The sequence below is a fragment of the Limulus polyphemus genome, unplaced genomic scaffold, assembly GCF_000517525.1.
Source record: "Limulus polyphemus unplaced genomic scaffold, Limulus_polyphemus-2.1.2 Scaffold2144, whole genome shotgun sequence".
Taxonomy (NCBI): Eukaryota; Metazoa; Arthropoda; class Merostomata; order Xiphosura; family Limulidae; genus Limulus; species Limulus polyphemus.
Genome location: NW_013667754.1, coordinates 115,574 through 126,104, shown reverse-complemented (window position 1 = coordinate 126,104; position 10,531 = coordinate 115,574). Strand labels below are relative to the sequence as shown.

The 10,531-nt window shown below is 34.4% G+C and overlaps 1 long non-coding RNA gene across 1 annotated transcript; it reads right to left on the bottom strand.

Moving 5' to 3' along the window:
• Nucleotides 1–1,168: 1,168 nt before the first annotated feature.
• LOC106466081 lies at nt 1,169–10,364 on the bottom strand. The gene is made up of 3 exons (XR_002612121.1): nt 10,259–10,364; nt 6,886–7,007; nt 1,169–1,629 (listed from the first exon to the last, which is right to left on the bottom strand). It is a non-coding gene; the product is annotated as an uncharacterized LOC106466081 (long non-coding RNA).
• Between the last annotated feature and the right edge of the window lie 167 nt (nt 10,365–10,531).

Genomic DNA, 10,531 nt, shown 5'->3' with positions numbered 1-10,531 from the left:
GGTAATCTTTTGCCCTTTGCGTCACCCCGAAGCTTTCGTCGCATACACCAGTGTTGTTTATTCTCTGGGGAGATCCTGGAGAATTCAACACAAGTTAGATGTCACTGGGAGAAAGACGTTTAAAGAAACCTTTAATATGAAAGCATCATTTGTATGCTTATTTGTGAAATAAACTAACACAAGTAAGTTGTATTCTTTGTGTTTTCAGAGAATGTGTTTGCTCACGCCTATGGAGCCACATCGTGTAAAGGCCTATAGGGCTTTTCTAACCATTAATGTTTGTTTGGGATACTGGAGCTCTTTCCAAGAGGTCTTTCAAGTGTTAATGTAAATCTATGAGCTTCATGAAGATACCACGTAAAATGAACGAAATTATATGGTTGTCGCACAGAAAAGAGATGTTATTCAGCCCTTTAAAGATTTTTTTTTTCGAATAGAAGGGTAAAATGGCAGTTTTATTTGTTTGTTGTAAACTCGTGAACATGCATTACATATTGAGGTTCTGTAAATAAAAAGAGTAGTTTTCCAAATATTTATAAAAATCATACAGTATTGGTATTATACATTGTGATTTGAAACGCCGTTGACAAGTAAATAATACAGAAATAGAGTAGCAAAGAAAAAACAATTATAGATGTATGGAATAAGGTGCTGTAGGCCTACGTTGTAAGAGAACAATTGAGGTAATTCAAGGTCGTCTTCAAAGCTATGTCTTTCTGAAAATTTCATAATATGCCCTGAACATAAATTGTCACTCGCAAAGGTGTAGACAATAACATATGAGAGATTTTAAACCAAAAATTACCAAAGCGGCTCCTCAAGATCGAATTAAATTTATAAGTATTGTAGACATTGAGTCAAAATAGGGATTTGTTGTTTGAAAAAATATTGTAGACATTATATCCAGCCCAGTTTGTTTATTTCTTTTAAGAGTCCCTAGTTGTAGGCTTTGCATTTTGATTGAACTTTTTTTTATATACTTTTTTTACCATCCCTATTTCCTTTTTAAATTAACAATTTTAAATTTAGTTTGAGTTTATACAGGTCGACGTTTTTGAGTCTTATTCGTCAGGATGGGGTAAGATTTCTAAAATGACAAGATGAGAACCTTTAAGACAAAAGATTAGTGTTGGTGGACACACACACACACACACACAAAAAGGGAAGTGAAGATTTTCAGGGAACCAACTGTTTATTTAAATAGCTAACATAAATCTGATGTTTTCATTTTTAAAGATGTGAACACACCATTTTAGAGGCTAAGAAGATAGTTACCCCTTGATTTTCATGTAATCACAACAAATAAAATATATATATTCTTAAAACGATGTTTTGTAATTAGCTAATAAGACGAAAGTAAGAAATGAAAAGTTACTCAAAATTAATGTGAACTTCGAAGTGAAGAAAGGAGAAGAGATCCTATAAATGTCAAGCTTTGAAAATATTAATTTTCTGGTTCGTCCATTGCCTCGGCTGAAAAATAAGGAGACCAGAATGAATCTGCTCGCTTTCCGAATCGCAGTCGAAGAGATGGTGATCGACCGCCTTTGCGCTCCATCTGGTGAGTAAATCGTGCAACTGGTGGTAAGGCTTCATTCCTCAATAGAAGCTCATATAGATCTCGTAAGTCTGAAAAATATATAAGTGATGTAAATCAAACTGTTTCAGCCTCGTATTTTATAAAATAATATTACATTGTATTTAAATGTATAGGCGAAGATAAAATGATATTAAAAATATACAAAAAATGTAATTGCACATAACTGAAATTATTGTTTGTTTTAGCGCAAAGCTACACAATGGAATATCTGCTCTCTGTCCGTCACTTGCCAGAATTTTAGCATTGTAAATCCATAAACTCATCGCTGACTCACCACGTAACACTTTCAATTTAATTTAATTTACTATTATAAAAGTATTGTTAACAAAAGAGATTTCGACTTAGTTTAAGAGGCAGCTTTAATCGCAGAGTAACAGATATCAGAGTCTGCAGCTCCGTATTAAACTAGAATTTTGTTCCATAACTACCGTACCAAAGTATACACTGGGTTTTAATTGTAGAACAGTCAATGTTACAGTCTAAAGCATAGTGTTAAACTGGACTTTTATTGCAGAATATCCGATTTTCCGTTTTATAGCATGATGTTAAAGTGGACTTTTCTTGCAGAACAATCGATATTACAGTTTATGGTATGTTATTAATTAAAGTTACTCTAGGAAGTGTTACAGAAGGCAAGAGTCCAGAGGTCTCTTACAAAAGTTATAAAGAATAGGCAATTTCAATGTTTGGGACACATTATGAGAAAATAGGATAGATAAAATCTTGCAATAACAGGTAAAATTGAAGGGAAGAAGAGCAGAGAGGGATAAAAGCTCAAATAGATGAATAATTAAGACACGGTAGTGTGTCATGCGGCCAAAATGATCTATAGGACACACTGTGTGTGTTATAGTTTAGCAATTTTCCACTTTCTGTAGCTCGGACTGTGGTAATACAAACTAATACATATTCTAAGCAGATGTGCTCTTCGGGACCCTAACTTCACATACCAGATTTCGAGGTAATCCATTAAGAAATACACGAGATATATAATCTCCAATTTTGATTGAATTTTTTCCCTTTTTTTTCTCTTTGCACCGAAAGTACGGAAACTATATTTGATATAAAAACATATTTAACTTTAAAGGATTTTTTTTCAGATTCTTTTTACACTGATATATCTTTACAACCTACAATTAGGTGTCAAATTTGGTTTAAATATAAGCCATATGTGCAAAGTTATTCAACAAAAACCGCTCAATTTTGACCAAACTATTTGCGCACGCCTACGTGAGTTGTCGGTCTAACATTTTTACTACAGCTTCACCTAAGAGGAAAGGTGGAGAGTTTTTAGTTTTTTGTCATTTAGAATTCAGTTGTTCCCAACCTGGGGTGCGATATCCAATTCTTGGGGGTGCGAGGATAGGGTCCAGAAAAACAACTTTTTTTGTTAATTTGTCGTTGCAGTTTTTACTAAATAATTCGTCTGAATTCGGGAGCAGAATATTGATTGCGATCTTCAATTAATTCACTATTGTTATTTTTTCTTCCTGTTTTAATTTTTTTTTATTAAACATACGCCTACTATTTACGTCTCATGATAATTTTTTTATTTTCAGAGATCCATAATGGCGAAGAAAAAGAAAGTGGAACGATGATTACTATAGTTTTGGGTTCACATGTACAACTGAGAGAAGTGGGACAGAAAGACCTCAATGCTTTTTATGTTCAGTGATATTTTCTAATGTAAATTTGAAACCTTCCAAACTCAACGAACATTTCAACAGAGTACATGGTTGTAGGGAAGCTGGGCACGATGAAGATTCACTGAAGGTGAAAAAGGCACGTTTTGATCGTCTAGGAACTCTGCCAAAGTTAGGATATGTACCAAATGAAAAGCCTGTTCTTTTAGCATCCTATCAAGTTGCGTATCAGGTGGCCAACGCGAAAAACCTTATACCATCGCTGAAGAGTTAGTGATGCCATGTATCCTTGAAGTTGTTAAGACCATTCTGGGGAAAGATGCGGAAAGGAAGGTGCAACAAGTACCAATGTCTAACAATGTCATCAGGAACAGAATAATTGATATGAGAGAGGACATCTTGAAACAGGTGATTACTGATATCAAGGCGACTCCTGTAAAAATATCATTGCAATTGGATGAATCTACATATGTTTCCCATTGTAGCCAACTGATTGCTCTTGTTCGTTATGTCAAGAATGAAGAAGTATTAGAATACATTATATTTTGTGAACATGCTATGCTAGGAAATCGGCCTGGATTTGCAGCTTTCACGAAACGGGGAATTCCTGAGGTCCGTGTCACACACTGCCTGCTTCATTCACCTCATTCATACGCATTCACCTTAAACAGCTATTAAATGTCTTTGATGGGTATTTCTCTGCAGGAAATTTGGAAATCAGCGAACGCTGGATAAGGAACCCGTTTCTGTTTCAGTTAAGCCTGAAGTTATGCCTGACGAAGATCCTTTCAAGGAGAGAATAATTGACATACAAAATGATCATGATGCAAAAATGGAGTTCAAAGTGAAGACTTTGGAAATTTTTTGGGCATTACAAATAACAAGATTCCTAAACATTTCCAAGAAAGCACGTACTGTACTTGTTCCCTTCGCAACAACATATCTTTGCGAAGTAGGGTTTTCGACTCTTCTTCATGTGAAAAGTAAGTTTCGAAATCGCCTCGATGCTCAGCACGACATGCGCATCGCTCTCAGCAAAAAGGAACCCCGTATTCCAGACAGCGAAGAATTGCGAAGAAACAAGAACAAATGTCACATTGATAGGATCTGATATGAGTTTTCGATACAATGTACATCTAATTTATGTGAAAATAAATTTTTCTGACTCAAGATAACGTGTTTTCTTTTCTGGCAAAATAAGTGTTTTTTTCTTTTCGAAAATTTGTGTTAATTAAAAATACTCATTAATTAGTATTTAATAATTTGACCTGAAAAAAATCATTTTTTGCTTTTAACTCTGGGGTGCGGGATGGCATTTCAAAATCTCAAGGGATGCCAGCATTGAAAAAGGTTGGGAACCACTGATTTAGATTGAGACGGCTGATTTAGAGCAGCAAGATTATAGAGTGAAAGCGTACAGATACATAAGTATTGGTTAGGCCAAGCAAACTAAAGTTTTCAAAGCTCAAGTTTTCAAAAGAATCATACGGGTGGACGGTTATTATTCATTATTCATAGCCAACTTTTCAGCACAAATTTGCTACATTTTGTGAAATTCTCCTGCCTAAAGAGCGTTTAGCGTCACGAGATTGTAGCTTAAGCAATTAGCGTAAATAAGGATGCTTGATACGGCTGTACCGAGTGCATGCGGGTGATGAAAAGAAATTGTAAAGCTTGTTTCCATGGCGTTATTATAAAGGTAATTATTAACACTGTTTTAGGGAGGTAAACTGCTACCATATATTTCAAAGTAATATAATTAAGACTTGAGTATAGGATCAATGGTGATCTTGTAACAAATTTATTATTAATTAAGCTTTGGGAAGAACAGCTATGTTGTTCTTATAACACTGTATATAGATTTTATTAACTAATCATTAATTAAGATTTGAGGAAGAGGTAAATGTTGTTCTTCTAACAACCTTTTTATTAATTAAATAATTTAACAGGCATAGCATAGCATAGGCTAGTGGCTATGGTGCTTGACTCACAATCTGCAAGTCGCGGGATCGAAACTCGTTGTCGAAGATGCTCGACCTTTCAGCAGTTTGAGCGTTATAAGGTGACGGTCATTCCAGTATACGTTGATAAAGATTAACGAAGAGTTGGTGGTAAATTAGGGCTTGTTAGCGCACATACCTCTCGTTTATCTTTGCCCGAAATTCAACAAAGAAACAAAGGCATTTCACTTTGGTTCTGTTGCTCATAGTAAAACAGATAAATGAGAAATTTGTAGTTTATCGTAAATGGTTGAAAAAAAAAGGATATTTGTAGTGACTGCGTATTTGATAAACAATAAACGAAATATGCGGCCAGTTTATTGCAGTAAATGGTTAAGATCATGGTCCGCACATTAAACAATAACAAGGATTCTGAGGTTAAAGTGAAGCGGCCAGTTTATTGCAGTAAACGGTTGGGATCATGTTCCACACATTAAACAATAACAAGGATTCTGAGGTTAAAGTGAAGCGGCCAGTTTATTGCAGTAAATGGTTAAGATCATGTTCCACACATTAAACAATAACAAGGATTCTGAGGTTAAAGTGAAGCGGCCAGTTTATTGCAGTAAACGGTTGGGATCATGTTCCACACATTATACAATAACAAGGATTGTGAGGTTAAAGTAAAGCGGCCAGTTTATTGCAGTAAACGGTTGGGATCATGTTCCACACATTAAACAATAACAAGGATTGTGAGGTTAAAGTAAAGCGGCCAGTTTATTGCAGTAAACGGTTGGGATCATGTTCCACACATTAAACAATAACAAGGATTGTGAGGTTAAAGTAAAGCGGCCAGTTTAGGATCATGTTCCGCACATTAAGTAGACGATAAAAATTAACTTCGAAACAAGTTAATATTTATTAGCAGTTTTATAAGCTGTGGACTTAAATAGCCACAGTTTTTACTAAATACTTTAATCCCAGAATGCTTCTACAGTATACATCATACTGACACAGGGAAAGATTTATTACTTTCTGAGATAAATAGAATATCTGTTTTTGGATCTAGTATTTTTATATAATTATTTGTTTTCTATCATTATTAGATTTGTTAAATTTCTTAAAGCTTAAAGTATGATGTTGATAATACAACTAATTATCAGCATCACAATGAATGGTTTACTGAAAATTTTAAAAACAATTCGTAATGTCTCATCTCACTTAATAACCCTAAAGTGACCATGGTTGACTTCTGGGTATACTGCATGTCACAGTGCATGTTATAGGACGTAGAGCATGTCATAGAGTATAGTGCACGTCATAGGATATGGGGCATGTTACTGGGTGTAGTGTATGTCATAAGATATACTGCACGTTATAGGGTATCGAGCATGTCATAGGGTATAAAGCGTGTCATTTGGTATAGAGGATGTCTATGAGTATAGGGTATGTCATTGGATATAGAGTACGCCGTGGAGTATAGGATATAGAGCACGTAATTTGGTATAGAGCATGTGATTGAGTATAGAGCATGACACTGAGTATATAGCGTGTCATTGGGTATAGAATACATCATTTGGTATAGGGTATATCACTGAGTATAGGGCATGTCCTAGGATAAGATGCATACTATAGTATATATCTTAAACATGTGTCCTAAAGTCATTTTAAAACCAATCAAGATAAAGTACAAACAACTTACTTTCGTAATCAGTATAGAAACTTGGTGAGGCATTCACCAGGTCGTCAACTACTACAAGGGCGCAGAAGAACGATAAACATAATACCACAAGCCTGGTCGTCAACATTTTCATAAATGGAATCCTAGAAAAATACAGGGTTGAGTACGTTATATTAAAAATATTTTAAATATACAAATCAGCAAGTTACATGACAACCACAACCGATTTAAATCGCCATGTATTAGAACTACATTTGACTTTGTTTGGAGTTACGTAGATTATGTGATACCATCGAAAATTGATCACTTTTGTGAAAGGTATGTAAAAGGCCTTTCCGACTCAAAATATTTTTACACTTAGATCATCAAGATGTGTTCAGATCGGAATTTAGAATTTCTAGGAAGGGGATATCTTTTGTACTTGGTGGCATTAGAAAACAAAGTGATATTGATCAATTTGTGAGCCCAGGATCATCCAGAAAGAGACCTAGCTACAGCAAATCATACCCCAGCTATGGTAAGCAAAGGGCGGCGTTTTGTGACAGGTTTGAATCCAAGAACCCAAAGGTCAATGACAAAAGCTGTCCAGGTGTTTTATGCAACATAACCAAGAAAGATCTCTATCTGGAAGTGAGGCCAACAAGGAATGGGCTCACAAGAATTAGGGTTTCCAGTCATACTTCCCATTCAACACGTCGTATACCTCGAGCATCTGTAAAATGAAACCAGCATTCATGCTATTCTATAAGAAAACATATAGGTCAAATCCCTGGATGTAGTCCCTATGCAATTAGACTGTTGACGAGCGCTAGGAAATCGTCGTTCTTCTCCACTAGATGGATTATGGAAAGTATCAGCGAGGAGTTGTGTGCTTTGGATGATATATCATTATGACGGAGCCTTTTGTAATGGCTACACAACATTATTATTGTCAAGATGCACGATAGTTAGGTACAGCATGACTTGACGTGGCGACATGAGCTGTACTGACATGCCGAGACTTCAAAATTGTTCTCATATAACGTACTAAACTCTCTATACTTGTAAGTATGGCACTGCGTCATGATTGTAACATCGCCTTAAGGAGAACTAGAATGAAAAACAAGTAAATCATACTTTCCTAATTCCCTCTTCTCAATGTTTGATACTAAAAAGGTTCAGAGGACAATGTTATTACTACCAGATCTCGGAAATATTAAATATTGGTGCTATTTTTAACTATTGGTAATATTTTACTCAGAGTTTGCAGGTGAAAAGAAAAATAGAAGATACAATCTACTTTGGAGCTGTACTGGTCTACATCTTCATATAAGACTTGGGAAAGAGGACAAACACATTAATCAAACGAATGAAGTGAGACCCGTAAACATGGAACAACTTTTTGTAGAGTCGTGGTCAAATCAAGACCCGCAAAGAAGAAATACGAATATTAAACAATTCTATAGCGAACGTGGAAAAGTGAGATGTGTAAACTGGGGAAAATAATATTAAATAACATTCGAAAAATTGAATTAATAGTTGGATCATATAAAAAGTGAACTTAGTGAACAAGAACATTAGCATCAATGCAAAGATAAACGTTCATGTGTAAGCTTTATTAAATTTTAGAATTGTGTTTCAAGTAAAATATTCGTGAATTTGAAAGAAGAAATAAGCTTACGGCATGCTTCTAAACTATGAAAATTAGATAAAATATTATTAAAGTAACAGAGTGAAAATGTAATATTTTTTACTTCAGTATTTTGAGATGTAGAATATGTCTTAAAGAAGTAAACAGAATTATTTCGAAATTTGATGATTGGTTATGTATGATTTAAGTATGAAGAAAGTTAAGCAATTTCAATTAACTTTATATAGTTCTTAATTCGACAGATGAAGTATTTAAACAAATATAAAACAGTTTCCTCGCTTATAAACCAAGTAAAATATTTCATTTTTGTTGAAAGTTTCAAAATGATACATTTATGGTTAAACAAAAACAACATAAACGATTATAAGAATAACATATCAAAATAAATAATGAAATCATTATTTGTAATTAGGAAAACATATTGTATATGTTGTAGTAGCAGGAAGGCTGAAAGACTGATTATAATAAAGCTGCAAAACCATATTTTGAAATAATAAACATAAAATACAAAAAGAATGAAACTGTATAAGTAATATGAATGCAGGAGGCTTCAATCTATAAAATATTGATATTTAAGAACTTTATTACGTTGTGAAAGAAAAATTAGTGCCACACAAATGCTTTACTTTTAAGTAAGTCAGGATAACGGACATAATAATTTTCCTTAGCTTTTCAAAATCATTACCCTCAGAAAGGGAGGTCAAGGTATTATGTTTTACAAAATCAATACCTCCATTTTCGTCTATTAAGTCTAGGTAATCACATCGCACGTTACACCTGCATGCATATACCCTATGTCGTGATTTTTTCTGTGGTTTCAAACTTTGTTTAGCTGTCGAACATAGGATATTTGTTTGGATTTGCCAGTTGATAATGCGTAAAAACGTTTATGAAATATTAATGATATGAGTTGTTTCATGGAGCTGAAATTATGTTTTATGAAATAGGTAAGCTAGCAAAATACGATCCATGCTATAAAAGAAAAATTTCATAATAAGACTGACGATATTTTAAACTATCCCTGTTCTATTTGGACTAGTACTGCTGTCCGATTGGACGAGTGCAGAGTACTATTTTGATTACAGCTCAACAGGTCAGTTGGGTGACAATACACAAAATCTAGTGATGGTCTTGGTTATTCTATCTAATTTAAAAGCAGGTGACAATAAACTAAATCTAACACTGGCCTCTATCTGGTATTAAAGCGGTGTTGTACATCAGACAGAAAGAATGTAAAAACCTATTTTATATTTATAATTTTTTTCTTTTTCAATTTTCTGTGGAGTCTCTAAGTTCAAATAAACCGAATGGAACTCTAACGTTTATGTAAGGTGGACCTGTTTTCTTCAAGGGTAGAGGGACATCAGTTCTTCGTTCTACCGTGTTCTTAATGTTCTAGGATTAAACTCAGCTTCTTGGACGATCCAGCTTGAAAAAACAACAACCCTCCAATGAAAGAACACACAAGATGAAAATTCAGATTTTTCTCCGGTAGTAAATATATTTATCTTAATAGAGTTTCGTAATTTTTATCAGACAGTTACGTTCCTATCCGTCTAACGTGAAAATTGCAAGTGTATTACTGTTCTGGTATGGACTAAAGTAATCATCTAGACACCATTATCAAAGGATAAAATAATAGAGATAATAAAAGAAACACGAAAGTCTGAACAAATACTACTGCAGTGAAAACAGTCTTACATACATATATGTTTAAGAAGTCTATTGAACTACACATTAAGTACACAGAAACACATTACTTACCCAAAGCGATGTCAGATTATATTCTTGGAGAAAGTGACTTTCTTCACACTCAGGAGCTCTGAATCTCATTAGTTGTCGGAGAACTGTTTTATAGCTACAGCACCCTGCTGACACATTCTAATTCTGACGTCATTTTCTAAAACGAAAGTAAATAGAAGCGTAGCTCCGCCCCAAGAAGAACTCACCCTCAACTTTCACAAAATGTTAGCTACCTACGTTAACAACTGAAGGATAGTAGAAAGTATTTATCTCCCATTGTGGTATCTACGTTAA